Source organism: Linepithema humile, chromosome 2 (assembly GCF_040581485.1).
Source record: "Linepithema humile isolate Giens D197 chromosome 2, Lhum_UNIL_v1.0, whole genome shotgun sequence".
Lineage (NCBI taxonomy): Eukaryota > Metazoa > Arthropoda > Insecta > Hymenoptera > Formicidae > Linepithema > Linepithema humile.
Genome location: NC_090129.1, coordinates 16,724,169 through 16,742,184, shown reverse-complemented (window position 1 = coordinate 16,742,184; position 18,016 = coordinate 16,724,169).

The following is an 18,016-nucleotide window of genomic DNA, read 5'->3' as shown; positions in this document are numbered from 1 at the left end:
ATGCGTGGGTAAGGCTGGATACTCTGGGGTTTCGCCCGGTTCCCCAGAGGCATCGCTCGCGACACTGCTCCCCCAGTGACATGCAGCCATCGCCACGATGGCTTACAACTTGGCTTGGGGAGCTGGTCCGCGGCAACGGTCTTTCCTTACCCTCCACAGGGTTTTACTTCCGTGAGGCCAGGTTATAACTGCCACTACCCAGCAGCACTGAGTCCCCTCAGAGAACTCACACCTACTGGGCGTCCTCCTATCCGCCACCTTGGAGACGCGCCCGGTGGGTAGCTCAACCCCCGGGTTTTTGGTATAAAGTTTTCAAAAATCCGTTAATTTCTTAAATTTTTTAAATTTTTGGCGGCCATATTAGATCCGCCATTTTAGTTTAGACTCATGTGACAGTGCACAGATAAACAGAGTACTCGAAAGTGTTAATTGGAAGAGAAAAACGTCGAATAAATAATCGCTACACTTGAATAATTACCGTTTTTATTATTTTTTTTCGGTTTTCTGAAATTTTAAGTATGTTTCAATTGAATTTGATAATTTTGCCACGCGCCATTGGAAAGCTTACATTTTTCTGTAAATTTTAAGATTTTTTCAAAAATTTTTAGATTGAATAGAAAATGGGCAGCATGGGTGTAAAGTTGAGAAAGAATGCCCCATATATATATATACATATAATACTCCTATATGGCTAGTTGAGCTCTCAGCGGAGATCCAACACTACGGTGCAGACAATGCTCGTTCTGTTTTTATCACTGTTCAATTTGCTTTAAAGCGCAGGCGTGACATTTGTCTATGACGCCATATTGATGAAAATATTATAACCACGAAATTTACCGTCTGTTTAGTACGAGGAGTATATACAAGATAATACAAAGATTCTGTCGCGATAATAAAAAAAATACAAGTTAGTGAAAATGATGAGATATTTAGAAACAATATTTAGAAACATATTTTAGTGCAATACGATTTCGAGGAGGTTTTAATGGGAGCTTTCCATCTAGGAGACACAGATCGACACTGTGTGACACGGTCAAACACGTGCTTGGATACTTGATGGAATGCGTTTAGTTTTGAACTAGACTGCTAAAGTGTGCTTATGTCTTCCCATGATATCTAGTAAGTTCATTTAATTGAAAAATTGGCGTACCAAGAGCATATTGGCATATTTAAAGTACGTACAAATCAAACATAACTATCATTAATTATTGTTTACGATCGCGATGAGTATAAATATATTTTGCAGATGGATAAAATGAAAATTCTCTAGAATACCATCCCAAAAATTGGCAGCCATGAACTAGACTCTGTGTTTGACTATGCTTTTCTGCTGTGTCGAACCGTGCCGTGGCGTGTCATTGTTGGAAAGCACCGTGTCTGACACTGTGTCAATGTGTGTCGCCTAAATGCCTTGATGGAAAGCTCCCAATAACAACCCAAACGCGCTACAATTTAAAAGCGCATATAAACGGCTATTAGTGCGACATAAAATAAAAGAAGTAGAAAATGGCAATTGTCTTTTCGATAATGTAGAGATTTTACATGTATCAAGCAAAAACTTAAAATGCCCCATCGTTGATACGATTTCTTTAAATAACATAAACGTTGATTTTGCTTATGATTATGTAAACGTATTTTGGGATTTATCTCCATACGTAGAAAATGTCGTGTTTTACATAGCAGGATATGTATGTAAAAAAATATACAGTAAAATAGACTGTTTGCTTTGCAAATCAGAATTGTTAGGCACTAACATACCATTGCTCTCAGCTATTAAGAATAGGGGGCCTTACTTAACACCAGCTCCAGACATTTGTTCCATTTGTCAAACAGCTGAGAAAGTCATTCGGCAAAATTTGCATCGTATTAATATTAAAAATATTAAACCAATTTTATTTAATGATATTTTCCAAAAATAGAGATTTCTTTTGATAACGACAATATGCGTGATCATATTATGACACAAGATATTTTAGACAATCATCGAACACAATTATGTAAATCTATTATAACACTTTATTTAAATATTCGATTATTTTTGGAAGCAAAGGACATGTCTCAAAAGAGTGAATATTTACGAAGTAAATATACTAAATATACTAAACTAAATATACTAAATATACTAAACTAATTTTATACAAAAATCAGTAACTTTGTACATTGTTTTATAAGTCGATGTAAATACATTTTACTTTTTCATAAAATATTTGGTGTCACTTGTATGTTATTGCATCCTATGTTCTATTGCTTATTTTATTATGCTATTATTAATATACTATTATTATTATTTTTTATTACTGCATTACAAATTTTAACGCTTTTTTCATTTTATTTTATATTGCACTTTCACTTTCTTGTAGAATAGTTTGTACATATTATTTTTTTACATCATACCTTGAATATATTTTACAAAAAAATAGTAAAATTTTATGTATAATTTTTTGTAATAAGAAAATAAAACATTATAGATATTTTCTATATTTATTTTTATTAATTTATTACAAACTAATTAGTTTGTTATTAAATCTTAAAATTTTGCTGCCACGCTTGCGCATTTATGATTATTGAACACTCTCTCCCACTCTTGCCTAGAGAGCCAATAACCGTCTATCTTCTATCCTTCAGTGTTGGGTCAAGTCCCGCTTATAGGAATCCTGCTCAACTAGCCATATAGGAGTATTACATATATGCACAGCACGCTCGCGCTTGCTTGCTTGATCGCGCGCCATCTCTCAGCATCATTCTTAACTAAAATCCAAACAAGATCCTTTCTTGAAAAGACTGATTACTGGGGACGAAAGTTGGATTTTTTACAACGTAAAATGTAAACGAACATGGTCCAGTCGGGATAAAAGCCCTTTGCCTGTTGCCAGAGCCGGCCTTCACCCAAAGAAGATTTTGTTATCAATCTGGTGGGACTGGAAGGGTGTGGTATATTACGAATTGTTTCCACCCAACCAAGTCATTAATTCTGAAAAATACTGCTCCTAACTCGACGAACGAACTTAAAGCTGCGATATCCAGAAAACGTCCGGAATTGATTAATAAGCGAGGCGTTGTCTTCCATCACGGTAACGCTAGGCCGCATGTCTCTTTGGCCGTTTGAAACAAGTTGATGTCGTTTGATTGGGATGTTCTATTTCATCTTCCTTACTCTCCGGCCCTCGCTCCTTCTGATTACTATTTATTCCTTTCTTTAAAAAATTTTCTTTGTGATAAAAAATTTTACTCTTTGAATGACTTATTTCTTAAATAAAATATTTTATCATATTTAGTTTATATCTATTAGACACATTGTATAAGCCTATTTCGTCTCGTATGTACACACAGTCACAGGAATGCCTTAACACATGAATTTGTCAACAAGTGTCAAGGCACATTTGAATAAAAAATCACCTCGATCAATATTTTGCCAGTAAATCAAAGACATTTTGGAAAAATGGCATCATGAGGCTTCCAAAAAGATGGACAAAGGTGGTAGAGTAGAATGGCTCGTATATACTTCAATAAATTGTGTCGTTCATAAAAGGTTGAGTATTTAATTTTTAGTAAGAAAACGAAAAGAACTTTTGGGACAACCTAATACTATACATCTAATTGGAGAAAAATGTTATATGCTTTTCTTATTTTTATTCTTATGTAATAAATACAAAATAAATAAATAATTAATTAATTGATTAATTCATACACACATTGAATATATACAGGGTGTCTGGTAATAATCGCCCCACTGGTCATATACAGGTAGAGGAGGTCAAATCGAGTAGAAAAGTCCTTTACCATTTTTTGATTTTTGTAATAAGTACTAAGTAATTAATGAAAAAAGATTGGTGAATCCGTGCAAGTAAAGCGCGCGCAGCGAGAAGGACATCCCACTGCTATGCGATCACTAGGCGCGCGATGAAGCGTTGGGAGGAGCGCTCTACAAATGACAATGGCAACATACGAGCGGCGCGTAACGCTAGATCCTTGTGTTCTAGTGATCGCGTAGCAGTGGGACGTCCTTCTCACCGCGCGCGCTTTACTCGCGCGGATTCGCCGATCTTTTTTCGTTAATTACTCAGTACTTATTATGAAAATTAAAAAATGGTAAAAGACTTTTCTACTCGATTTGACCTCCTCTACCTGTATATGACCGGTGGGGCGATTATTGCCAGACACCCTGTATATACAGGGTGTTTTGTAAATACCTAACACTGAGTACACTACCAAGATTCCTTGTATAAAAGTGAGTAATAAAAGTTCTTATAAAAAAAGTCGAGACACCAATAGTTTTTGAATGGTGAGCTGTTGAAGTTGACCGATTACGGAGCGGAACTATCGGGCGCTCAGGCACGGCTGCTGCAGTCTGTTTCGCAGCTTGTGGAATTCACGAGAACCGCGGGCGCGTCTCTCGCCTGTTCGAACGTTCCGTGCCTGAGCGCCCGATAGTTCCGCTCCGTAATTGGTCAACTTCAACAGCTCACCATTCAAAAACTATTGGTGTCTCGACTTTTTTGTAACAACTTTTATTACTCACTTTTATACAAGAAATCTCGTAGCGTACTCAGTGTTAGGTATTTATGAAACACCCTGTATATATATAGTTATCTTTATTTTGTATTTTATACAATGACTGAAATAATATATACTTATTATAATAATATATACTTATTATTTAATAATATATACTTATTATTTCAGTCATTATCGCATAAAATACAAAATAAAGGTGACTATATATTCAATATATGTGAATATATATATAGTAATTAATTAATTAGTTAATTTTGTATTTATTACATAAGGATAAAAATAAAGAAAGCATATGACATTTTTTTTCAATGATATATATATAATATTGTTACGTTCCCGTAGAACGTTAAGGATCGATCGATCAATTCCAATAATGTTCACTCACTCCACGAATTTACTCACACGAAATAAAGAATACTATTTACCAAAACAAGAACTTTATTACAATATTTGCAACCGAATCCGATTAATACAAGAGAGCTGTCAATACGCGTCCGCACAATTTGACAGTTTCTCCAAAACTGACAGACTATCGTTATTTACAAACAAGCGTCTCCCTGAAGACGAATCTTCTGCTCTCAAAGAGACGAAATACGGAAACGCAACAATATTATATATATGTAGGAATCGGAAATTCGGTTGCCGTGCGCCCGCTGCGCGCCCGCGCCTAGCGGCGATTAGAATAACGATTAGTTAGTTTTAGTCTTAGCAGTGCGATAGTAAGATCTCGCGGTAAAGGAACGCTCTTTCTATTTGTTTCCTTTTTACAATAAAGTATTATATAAAGCGATAACGTTCCGTCAATGATTCTACAGAACTTTTTGGGGGCTCAGCCGGGATCGGCGAAACAGTTATCTGCTAATTATATGAATTAGGCCGGATTGACACGTGTACATAATCTTGCTATTTTCGAATCCGCGAAGCAAAGTAGTTAAGTTGAACAGTTGGACAGTTGTGGAAATCGCGAGATTGTGAGTGTTACAGTTTAGTTGTCGATAGCGGATTAAAAGTTGAACAGTTGCAAAGGCGAAGATGTCCGAATACGGATCGCAGCATAACGATAAAGATGACGTAGGGCTGGAAGATGGCCCGACCGAATTAACAGTGCGACGGAAATCGAGACGGATGCGAAAAAACGAAGGGATCGCTTTGGATATCGACGAAATGAAGATAATCGACCTCAAGATGAGTTACGGAAACTGGGTCTGTCGACTACCGGCAATAAATCCCAATTAAAGATGAGATTGCAAAACGTTCGCACACATGGTGGTCAAGCGAATAAAGCAACGAGACAAGTGAACGACGAAGATACGGCGAGCTATAGAGACATAGTGAATGACGAGAACATAAGTGATAATGAAGCGACAAGTGATGAAAATATACCGAGTGGCGAAGACGCGGCAAGTGACGGAAGTAACGAAAGCAAGTCAGACGAGCGAACGAATTAAGATATAGGCAAGCGGGCGTCAGCCAATAAGACGCGACGAGATCACCGCGCCCAATCAGATGCCACAAAGAAACGACATCCGCGAATGAAATGCGAAAGGATGACGCAACAGACGCGTCGATACGACGACGACGCACTCTCAGATGACGATATGCCCATTGGACGAAGACAGGACGAATTAAGGCGAATTAACAGGCGTGATACCGGCGTGACGAGCAAGGGTCACTAGGAAACAACTTCACGATCAACGACGTAGAGGGCAGTTTGTCATATTTTACAGGCGATGATAAATTATCGATCGAAAGTTGGATTTCCGAGTTCGAAGACATGAGCGCTTTACTTAAGTGGAACGATCTGCAAAAATTAGTGTATGGCAAACGCATGTTAAGGGGATCAGCAAGACGCTTCATATCATTCGAAAGAAGGATCATAACTTGGAATATTTTCAGATATCGCCTGAAGAAAGAATTCAAAGTCGAGTTAAACAGTGCAATAATACATAGTCAGTTATACAAGCAAAGACGACAACCGACCGAAAGCAGTAGGCAGTACATTTACGCTATGCAAGAGATCGCCGATCAAGGTTATATCGAAGAAGACGCTCTCATCCAATATATAATCGATGGCATACAAAACGATGAAGGTAATAAGACAATACTGTATAGTGCTAGAACGCTACGCGAACTGAAGAAATGCTTCGAGGTTTACGATCGTATAAAAGAAAAGGGACAACGACGAAAAGCAACTATTAAGAAAGACGGCACGAAAGACGGCGCAAAGGATGCAACGAAGGGCCGACCTAAACCAGGCGGACAAGAAGCATTGTTTCAATTGTGGTTCCACCGAACACGATGCTAAGAGCTGTACGAATGCCGACAAAGGACCGAAGTGCTTCAGATGTAATGAATATGGACATATCGCCTCTAAGTGTTCTAAGACAACACAGTAGCAGGAAACGTCGGTGTCTACGGTGAATTGTGTTAGTGCGGACGATAAGTTTGTTCCGATAAACGTTGCTGGATCGGAATACCGTGCCTTAATCGATACAGGCAGTGACGTGAGTCTAGTGCGGAACGACATGTACGAGAAAGTCGGCAAACCCGAATTAAGCAATACGACACGACTTTTTACGGGTTTAGGGAATGTATCCACGAGGCCCAGCGGCACTTTTTGTCTAAAGTTTTCCATTCAAGAAGATACTTATGAAATTGAAGTATACGTAGTCCCGACACGATCGATGTCTACTGAGTTAATTCTCGGACGTGATTTCCTGATGGATACCGAAGTCACTATACGGAAAGGAAGAATTGAAATCAAACGGCCACTAATCAAGGAAACCGATACCTCCGTCAGTGAAGAAGTTACTGTCGACGCATATGATCAGTTCATTGATCAGACAGGATTCAAGGAGTTAGCCTCCATAAACTGTGTTACTGTTGAAGAGATAGAAGTCGCAGAACCTTACAGAAGCAAAATCGAAGGGATGATAGCAGCGCATCGCCCGAAGATCAACGTTGACACTACAGTGGAGACTAAGATCATTTTGAAAGACCAGATACCAGTTTATCTCCGTCCCCGAAGACTCGCTCCAAAGGAAAAGGACATTTTGGACAGTCAGATAAACGAGTGGTTAGAAACCGGCATAATTAAGCCCAGTCGAAGTGAGTACGCCAGTCCGGTGGTTATTGTGCGTAAAAAAGACGGGTCCAGTCGCGTTTGTATAGATTATAGATCGTTGAATAAGAAAATAATCCGCGATAAATATCCGATGCCGCTGATAGACGACAGAATAGACGCGTTAGTAAATTTCCGAGTGTTCTCAGTTATCGATTTGAAAAATGGATTCTTCCACGTACCTGTAGACGCGAGTAGTCAGAAGTATACGGCTTTTGTTACCCCAAGCGGTCAGTACAAATTTATGAAAACGCCTTTCGGATTGTGCAATAGTCCAACTAGTTTCTTAAGATTTATCGATGAAGTATTCCGAGATCTCATTCAAAGGAAGGTAGTCCTCACGTATATGGATGACTTGATCATTCCTGGCTTCGATGAAGAAGATGCATTTAATAAACTAACGGAAACTTTGACTGTCGCCGCGAATAACGGTTTGAATATTAATTGGCGAAAATGTAAGTTTTTACAGAAGCAGGTCGAGTTCTTGGGCCACGTCATTGAAAATGGTTGCGTTAAACCTGTTGCGCCTACTTCGGTAGCGATAGGCGCTGCGTAAAGATTCGGGATTCGCCGTGCTGGTCAAGGGGGCTTTGGCTCGGAGAGTTTAAAATAATTAAGCACTTCTGAATAGATAGAATAACTTTTATTTGGTATTTTCTTATTACACTTGTCACCTCACTTATTCGGCGACCGTACTACCGTGGTTACGCGTGTACGCGACGTGTCGTGCTTCGTCCGGAACTTTGCTGATAAAAAACCCGCGGCGCCTTGTGTGCCGCCTTAATTTATACGGATCAGTATTCGGAACACAATGAGACTTAAACTATATCGATCCATTGTGTTACCAAAATGCTGATCTGTTTAACCTACTTTAGACGCAAGTGACACTCGGGCTTCTAAGAACGAGTGCTCGCGTCAGCGCCTAATTGTTTAATAATTAAATAACTTTTGTCACAGGATTCTCGAGAAGTGGCCTCGATTAATGGCCTTCTAAATGTTTATTATTGTTATTGCCTAATTAACCTATAATTATTACGTTGTGGTCTTTCGACACACAACAAACCATCACCGACCAAGATCCACGCAGTCCGGAACTTTCCCCAGCCAAAGTCGTTCAAACAGTTGCAGAGCTTTTTGGGACTCACAAGTTACTTCAGGAAATTTGTGAAGGACTATACAAAGATAGCATACCCGTTGTATGAAGTAAAAGAAGCCCGACCTTTCTGTTTTGGATTCACGCAGCAAGCTGCATTCAGTAGCCTAAAGGACGCATTATCAAAGGAACCAGTACTTCGCATATACGATCCATCCGCAATTATCGAGCTACACACCGACGCCAGCAAGCAGGGCCTTGGAGCAGTCCTTCTCCAGAAAAAAGTTGGCGAAAAAGATTTTCACCCAGTTCATTATATGATCAGCAAAACCACCGACTCCGAGAAGAAATGGTGCTCGTACAAACTAGAAATTCTAGCGATTATTAAAACAGTAAGAAAATTTCGCGTTTATTTATTAGGGATTAAGTTTAAGATAATAACTGATTGTCAGGCTTTTCAAAAGACATTGAACAAGGAAAGTTTACCTCCTAAAGTAGCCAGATGGGCTCTCATTTTAGAGGAATTCGAGAGGAATACGAGATCGAGCATCGTGCGGGTAAATATGTAAAACATGTAGATGCGTTAAGTAGATATCCAGTTATGATTATAAAAGATACCGTCTTAGCATTAATCAGAAGCGAACAGGACAAGGAAGAGCGGTTGCACGCTATTAAACAGTTGTTAGTTAAGGAACCCTATAAGGATTACCTGATAAAAGATGGATTGTTAATGAGAGAAATAAGCGGTAAAACAGTTGTCGTGTTGCCATCAAGTATGCATTATGAAGTCATAAGAAAAGTACACGAGAACGGTCATTTCGGTGCCAAGAAAATGATAGAATCAATTCAAGAAAAATATACGGCAACTATATCCCGAAGCTAAAGGAGAAAATAGATAGTTTTATCGAATGCTGTATACCATGCATACTGTCAGAAAAAAAGGAGGGCGAGTTGAAACCCATTTCTAAAGGCGACGTCCCGTTGAGTACTTATCATGTCGATCATTTAGGGCCGATGACCAGTACATCCAAGTTGTATAAATACCTGTTAGTCATAGTAGACGGATTCTCAAAATTCGTGTGGCTTTATCCCACTAAAACTACAAGTACTAAGGAAGTTTTAGATAAGTTAACGTCAATGCAACAGATCTTTGGCAACCCCCGACGCATCATAACCGATAGAGGTACGGCATTCACCTCTTCTGATTTTAACAACTACTGTATCGCGGAAAGTATTGAACATGTCGCGATAACTACTGGTACCACGCGGTAACGGACAGGTAGAACGTATTAATCGAACTATCATTCCGGTGTTAACCAAATTGTCGTTAGATAATTCCGATCGATGGTATAAACATGTAGCCCGATTGCAATTGTGTCTTAATAGTACTTATCAACGCAGCATAGGCATAAGTCCTTTTGAAGTTCTCTTCGGAGTAAAGATGAAACACCGTGACGACGGTCGAATCTTTTCTTTGTTGGAACAAAAATATATTCAGTTCTTCAACAAAGAACGCAGTAACCTCAGAAATGTCGCGAAGCAAAATATTTTAAAGATTCAGGCCGAAAATCAACGTTATTATAACAGACACCATAAAAAGGCTCGCGTGTATAAAGAAGGCGAGTTAGTTGTACTCCGTAGAACTCAATTTGCTCCCGGTTTAAAGATTAAGCAAAAGTTTCTTATCGAAGTATCGCGGAACCTTATCGAGTATCGCGAGTTAAGGGCAACGACCGATATGAAGTCGTAAAGGTATCTAAAGGAGAAGGACCCGAATTCACTATGTCGGCCGCTGACTATATGAAACCCTATACTTCATATTCCTCAGGGACCGAGGAAACTGCAGAATGGCCAAGTGTAGGAATCGGAAATTCGATTGCCGTGCGCCCGCTGCGCGCCCGCGCCTAGCGGCGATTAGAATAACGATTAGTTAGTTAGTTTTAGTTTTAGCAGTGCGATAGTATGATCTCGCGGTAAAGGAACGCTCTTTCTATTTGTTTCCTTTTTACAATAAAGTATTATACAGGGTGAGGCAAAAGTATGGAAACCCCCGAATAAGTTTTGAGGAAGGCATTTTACGAAAAAATGTTAAATACAAAAGTTTTAGGAAATTTCTCTGGCTTTTCAATGGTGACCTTGGATTTGACCTTGACCGTGACCTTGAAGGTCATATGAAGGTCAAGTCCATTTTTTTAAATAGGAACCCCCATTTTTCATCGTAGATTCAGAAAGAGCGGAAAATTTTACATCGGAATATGACCTTGACCGTGACCTTGAAAGTCATATGAAGGTCAAGTCTATTTTTTTAAATAGGAACCCTCATTTTTCATCGTAGATTCAGAAAGAGCGGAAAATTTTACATCGGAATATGACCTTGACCGTGATCTTGAAGGTCATATGAAGGTCAAGTCCATTTTTTTAAATAGGAACCCTCATTTTTCATCGTAGATTCAGAAAGAGCGGAAAATTTTACATTGGAATATGACCTTGACCATGACCTTGAAGGTCATATCGAGGTCACGGCCATTTTTTCAAAAAACGAGAACGTCTATTTTTATCGTACATTTGGAAAATTTTAAGGTAAATGTCACGTTAAGCTCCCCCCCCTCCACAAACAAGAGGGAGATATGTTTTCCTATGTATTTTGACATGCTGATTTCAAATCCGGAGCAATTTTTTGGCACTGTTCAGTAGGTTGCGAGAAAAACGTAAAAAATACCAAAAAAATTCCTAGAAGGCCCTTGTATTACATGTCAATTTAGTATGCCAAGGGGCCTTTTAGGAATTGGGACAAGTGGTTATCTATTGGTACTTTGGTCATTGGCGAAGTGCGAAGAAGTTCTAAAATTTATTTTCACGATAATTGCATAGTCCTCCGAAAAGCAGAGTAACAGTTCTTGTCAGGGTACCATAGTTAGTGAAGAATACGACACAGTAATTTTTGTAAGGTCCCTTTTGGGTTAATAAAAGATCACTTCAGTGTGACATTTTCTGTTTCCTTACTACTGTCTCTGGTAGTTTACTTCCAAATGGCTTCTCTAACAGAGCAAGAAAGAATTTCTCTTTTAATAATGAGAGGTTGGGGGGACAGGCAGAGATCGTACAATGAAGTTGTGGATTTATTTAATGCGACGTTCCGCGTTGGCGAAGCAGGTATTTCTAAGGGAACTTTTTCTAAAACTATTCGGCGATTTGAAGAAACTAAAAGTAATAAAAGTCGTCCAAAACCTGGACGGCCGAAATCCGAAACAAACGAAGAACATCAATTTGAAGTAGCCCTATCATTCGTTGAAAATCGTAGATTATCTACTAGAAATGGAGCTCGACAGCTTGGAATGAGCCAATGTTCAGTTCTTAGGAATTTAAAACACGTAAAATTTCATCCTTACAAAATTCATCTTCACCAAGAGTTAAATGAAGATGATTTTGACCGTCGAGTGCAATTTTGTGAAATTATGATGGATAGAATTCATCAGGATCCTAATTTTCTGCACCTTATCGCTTTTACAGATGAATCCACATTTCAACTTAATGAGGAAATTAATCGTCAGGTATTGGAGCGATGAAAATCCTCATTGGCTACTTGAAGCTCATACACAAACATCACAAAAGTTGAATGTATGGACAGGCTTAATTAGAGATCGAATAATTGGGCCTTTTTTCATACAAGGCAATTTGGATGGAGAAAAATATCTGGATTTGCTCATAAACGACATTGTTCCAGCTATACAAGAAATAACTGGCGATGATTTTAATGAGGTTTGGTTCCAACAAGACGGTGCACCACCGCATTATCGAAATATTGTAAGAGATTACTTGAATGTTACATTCCCGAATCGGTGGATAGGTCGGAGAGGAACAATCGAATGGCCAGCAAGATCCCCTGACCTGGCTCCACCTGACTTTTTTCTTTGGGGTTACATAAAAAGTAAAGTTTACATAACCCAACTTCGTGATTTAGCAGAATTGAGACAGCGAATCGTAGATGTTTGCACACAAATACCGCCTGAAATGGTGTTCAGTGCTATTGAGAATTTTTATATTCGACTAGGGCGCTGTTAAATAGTCGAAGGAAGACACTTTGAACACTTGCCTTAAGAGTGTCCTTAAAGGCATCGATCACGCCACGGTGGTGGGTTTGAAAGCTTCAGACCGGAAACGATCGCATTTTTACACACACACACACACACACGCGCGCGCGCGCGCGCGCGTTGGACAAAAGTTCACCTTCACGCGGTGTCCGGTGATAACAGGCATTCCTGGTTAACGAACTCACTTACATACAATTTTTTTGGTATTTTTTACGTTTTTCTCGCAACCTACTGAACAGTGCCAAAAAATTGCTCCGGATTTGAAATCAGCATGTCAAAATACATAGGAAAACATATCTCCCTCTTGTTTGTGGAGGGGGGGGGAGCTTAACGTGACATTTACCTTAAAATTTTCCAAATGTACGATAAAAATAGACGTTCTCGTTTTTTGAAAAAATGGCCGTGACCTCGATATGACCTTCAAGGTCATGGTCAAGGTCATATTCCAATGTAAAATTTTCCGCTCTTTCTGAATCTACGATGAAAAATGAGGGTTCCTATTTAAAAAAATGGACTTGACCTTCATATGACCTTCAAGATCACGGTCAAGGTCATATTCCGATGTAAAATTTTCCGCTCTTTCTGAATCTACGATGAAAAATGAGGGTTCCTATTTAAAAAAATAGACTTGACCTTCATATGACCTTCAAGGTCACGGTCAAGGTCAAATCCAAGGTCACCATTGAAAAGCCAGAGAAATTTCCTAAAACTTTTGTATTTAACATTTTTTCGTAAAATGTCTTCCTCAAAACTTATTCGGGGGTTTCCATACTTTTGCCTCACCCTGTATAAAGCGATAACGTTCCGTCAATGATCCTACATGTATATTTTTCAAATATTATTTTGTCACATTTAGTTCATATTTATTTGATATGTATATGCCTATTTCGTCTCCTACATTATATTGCAGCTTTGCGACAGGCTTTCGGTCAAGAAAAGAAGCGTGAGCGTCGTTTGTTTACAAACCATTCAACATATATACACAGACCACATGTCAGTGTAGTAAGTTACTAGTAAAATAAACACGCAATCACGGATATTACGCCGATAATGTCAATCTCAATTTTTAGTTCCATCGAAATGATGGTGCTTTTATGTTAGAGTTCGGCTGTCACTCCAGGATCCCTTTAATGATTATTAAATAGTTTCATATTACATATATGTATATTAAAAATGTCAAATTAAAATAATGTTGTATATAAAAAAGTTTAAATATAATAAAAACATAATAATAATAATATTGTTACGTTCTTGAATCTGTTCTCCATTCTCATAATCTTGTGCCGTATAGTAACTCGCTCTTTCAAAAAACAGAAGATCGTCTCCAGGGTAACGCTTGTTTATAAACAATCCGCTCTTTCAGAGAACAGAAGATCGTCTCCAGGGCAACGCTTGTTTATAAACAACTACAAATGGTCAGATTTTAGAGCTGTTAAGTCGTGCAGGCGTTTTCTTGATAGCTCCGTTCTATTTTTTATAATTTATTAATTTTGGTGTTCTAGCTAAGTTTTCGTATTAAAGCAATAAAGTTCTTGTTTTTCGTTAAATAAGTGGTTTATTTGTGAGTGAGAAAGAGTGTTAGAAGTGACACGCGAGTTCGTTAATCTTGTGGGAGCGATCTGTGGACATAACAATATAATAATAAAATATATATAATAACATAATAATATAAATAAATCTGAAATATAATAATATAATAAATATTAAATATAAATAAGTTTTAAAGAATATATAATTGAATATTTACCAAAATGTTCAAGATATAATAAGAGATTATGTGCTTTAATAAAAAAAAAAAAAAATATTAATTTATTTAAAAACAATTGCAAATATAAAGTAATAATAAAATTAAATAAATTTTGCGAAATGTTCTGCTGCTTCTTAATTGTGTATAGAAAATAAATGTTGGCCTGTAGGGAAGTGTCACATAAATTCATATACAAAGCGAATTCCTGTCTAGAAAGCAAGACGTTTGCGGTCCGCAACATCGTGCAAAATTCATTACGAGGGGGAAACAAATCGGACGCGCGAAATTAACAGCGCGTATGCATAATTAACACTGCTCGCGCAGTCACGCACACGCAATTCCAGATACGCCAAATCAAATCTAATCTATCTTATCGGGTTTGCAGCACGAATCTTGTTTGTCAAATTTCTTCTTCAAATCCAATATATAAAAAAATATTTTTGACTGACTTCTATTTTCTAAATAATTTTTTTACATGATATTTATAATATAATTTTAAAAATATTAATATTTTTAATTAAAATACATTTTATGATAAAATAGGAAAATTTTGAGAATTTTATATTTTGTATAAAAATAATTGATGTAAAAGGCTCTAGTGATTAACAAAATCAAATAAAATTAAATAGGAGCGTAAAGAGCTACAATGCAGGTTATTCGTGCGAAGGTTACAGTATATTCGTTTAAAATTATTTACATTTACATTTACAAACGTTTCTGCCTGACATCAGGCCTTCTTCAGTGTATAATAAGAAACGAAAAAATCGCAACACGTTGATTAAAAAGACAATATAATGTAAAGGAAATTTTCACAATCCATTTTAACGAAAGTGTTGTTCAGTACATAAAGACGTTAGGACTGTAATCAATATAATAAAATCCAATGAAAATTAATGTTATAAAAAGTAAGCTGACCGGAGATTGAAATGATTTATACATACTTGTAATAAAAACATGTAGAACGTAAGCTCATAGAAATAACCGAAGCAAAACAGCTCTTTTTATTAATATCGTTCTTATGTTCTTTAATTCTGGTATTAAGCTGTCTTTTGGTCTGTTCCACATAAGTCTTATTGCAACCTAGGCACGGAATCATATACACTACTTGGCAATGGGAAAGTTTGTTTAAATTATCTTTGCTTGTTTTTATAAAGTGTGTTAAATTGTTTGGGATTGAGCAGGCTAGAAGGTCGAAGCTTCTAGCAATAGAGTTAAGGCTCCTGGTCCCGTAGCCGTGAACTCCGCGTTGACAGTGGCGACATAATTGTGGTAGGAATAAAAACCTAGTCGAATTTACCTAGTCGATTTATTGTATAAGTAAATAGTGTAACAGTTTGACCTAATCAATTGATACGATAAAAGTAAATTACTGAATAACATACAAAATGCTAATTTATAATTCAAAAATTTGTTTACAAAAAAATAAACGCGATAAATACAGAATATACTAGGTGCGCAATTAAGTTTCCGGGTTTTTTTTTATCAATGCAAAATGGAAAATTTCAAGAGAAATACAAAAAACGGTTTATTCAAAGTATCGTCCCTCGCTAGCTACACATTTTTGCCATCTCTCTGGCAATACATGAATACCGCGACGATAAAACGACGCGTCTTTGCATCGAAACCATTTATCCAATCAGTTTTGCACTTCTTCGAAATTGGCCAAGTGTAGCCCAGCTAAGCCATGTGCCATCGACCGGAACAAGTGATAATTGGAAGGGGCCAGGTCTGGTGAATACAGCGGGTGCGGTAGCAGATCCCATTTCAGCGTTTTGATGGTGTCCTGGACGATGGAAGTGCGATGGCACGGAACGTTGTCGTGCTGCAATATCACTCGTTCGTGTCTCGTGTCCCATTCTGGCCGTTTTTCGAGCAATGCATGGTTCAAATTTATCAGTTGTTGTTGTCTTGTGTTTGCGTATCATTTTCATCCAATAACGCTTGCAGATCGGCGTCCTCAAATGTTTTTGGTCTTCCGGAGCGCTCCTTGTCCTCAGTGTCGAAATCGCCATTTCTAAAGCGTTTAAACCAATCTTCACAAGTAGTTTTCGATTGTGCATGTTCGCCGTAGGCTTTCTCAAGCAAACGGCGTGCTTCAGCTGCATTTTCTTTCAAGTTGAAGCAGAAAAGCAAAGCTTCCCGCAAATGCTGTTTATTTGGCACAAAACTCGACATCTTTATTGTTAGAAAAAATATTTTTGCGTTGCAATATGTGTTGGTATTATGACTGGTTATTGTTGACAGATGTCCAAGTTAATAAAAAAACACAACTTTAGACATGTATATCGACTACATGTATCGTTAGCGCCATTCATGTGTGAAACCCGGAAACTTAGTTGCGCACCTAGTATATAGCTTAGTACCGTTACCGACATGTCCATATGACAGAAATTCTCATGCAGCGTCTTAGGTGGAGAATCGATGAACTATTAGACGTGAAAAAATGACATGTTGACTACCCAATTTATTCTTGCGTGCCATTTCGTTAATATTCGTTAAATGTTAGTGCTGTGATATGTGACGTGTTCATGAAACCTGTAAAATTATCCGAAAACTGAGATTAGCAGGGAAAGCCCAACGTAGAAGGAGTATTTTCTACTCATACAAACAGCTGTCAACCGTGTGTTTTCTCGCATAATTAGGCTTCGCTTCACGGTTGATTTAACGATTGTTTATAACCTGTCAAGGAAAAAGCATAGTTTTCGAACAATTTTACAGGTGTCTTAAAGCGATCTAGAGTGTTACTTTGTTAAATTATCATTTTATTTAGAAATGGCACGCAAGAATTCTCGGCGTGTCATTTCTCGCTTCTGACGTCACGAATCTAATATGGCTGCGGTGACTACCCAGGAGCCTTAAAATATTTGTATATCAATGAAATGTAAGGAATAGTTAGAAAAGTCTTAAAGACATTATTGTCAGAATCATTATTAAATTTGGTTCCTGTTAAATTATTGTCACTTATTTTGTTATAAATGAAAAACTTTAGCCTTTTTTGTATAGTCGAAAAAATAAAACTTAATGGATAACAATTATTTAATAGGATATTAATTGCTGATAGAAAATTCTTATTGTGGAATTTTGGGTGAGAGAGTAAAAAAATCCTATCGGTCAAACTTATAATGGTCCCTTTTTTGTGCGAAATAGGATGGTGGGAATGAAAATTTAAATATCTTTCTGATGAAGTAGGTTTTTGAAACCAGTCAAAAATGATTCTGTTGTTTTCCAAGATCATGGTTACGTCAAGGAAGTTAATGCGATTATTTAATTCAATTTCAACTGTAAACTTTAGTCTATCATGATAAGAATTAAAAACGTCAATAATTAAATTTATGGAATTGGTGGGTGCAGCTAAGATTATATCGTCTACATATCGATAATAAAATGGTAGCTTGAAAGGCAACCTATCAATCGCATTAGCTTCCAGATCCTAAAGCACAAGGTCGGCA